This window comes from Octopus bimaculoides, chromosome 19 (genome assembly GCF_001194135.2).
Source record: "Octopus bimaculoides isolate UCB-OBI-ISO-001 chromosome 19, ASM119413v2, whole genome shotgun sequence".
Taxonomy (NCBI): Eukaryota; Metazoa; Mollusca; class Cephalopoda; order Octopoda; family Octopodidae; genus Octopus; species Octopus bimaculoides.
In genome coordinates this window covers 2,921,163-2,921,836 of record NC_068999.1, presented here as the reverse complement: position 1 = coordinate 2,921,836, position 674 = coordinate 2,921,163, and the positions used below count along the sequence as shown (strand labels likewise).

The 674-nt window shown below is 34.3% G+C and overlaps 1 protein-coding gene across 1 annotated transcript in view; it reads left to right on the top strand.

The window, feature by feature from the left end:
• Window positions 1-674, top strand: part of LOC106882691 (short stature homeobox protein 2) — a 105,823-nt gene that overhangs the window by 2,012 nt on the left and 103,137 nt on the right. The window lies entirely within an intron of this gene.

Below are 674 nucleotides of genomic sequence, written 5' to 3'. Positions count from 1 at the left end.
GTTTATTAACAGAGGGTGTTGTCACTAACGAAACAACCCCACCACCACCACCACTACCAAAATATCACGTTTTCACTACTACTACTACTACTACTACTACTACAACAACAAATAGTTGTCATAATGGCCAAAAGGGTCGCACACAAAAACAAAAGGACGATACAAAACAAGGAGCGGGTGCTTTATATGAGACACGTGCACACAATAACATTTTAAAGAATAAAATTCTCCAAAATCGGGTAGCGCCACCCAGGGCCAGGGCTGACTAAGGAACCCCTCACATCCCGTGTCACCCTGCACATCGGATGCACTGTTTAAATGCACTCTCTCCCCCGTAAATTCCAGCCATTAGGCGATTATTATTATTATTATTATTATTATTATTATTATTATTATTATTATTATTATTATTATTATTAATGATAATAATAATAGTAATAATTATAATAATGATATTGAGAAGAGCGTTGTTGCTGTGAGAAAAATCACCTATGTAAATCATTTTTTCTTTTTTGTACATAATTTTATTTGATTTTGTAAATGAACAATCTGGTGTGTTTATTGTAACAGCCTAACAATGTATACAGTGAGTTTCTTTGCCCTGGGTGTCGGGAAGACACTCGGCAAGAAATGGAAAGAAAATTGAAAGAAAGAAAAAAATTCATAATAATCAT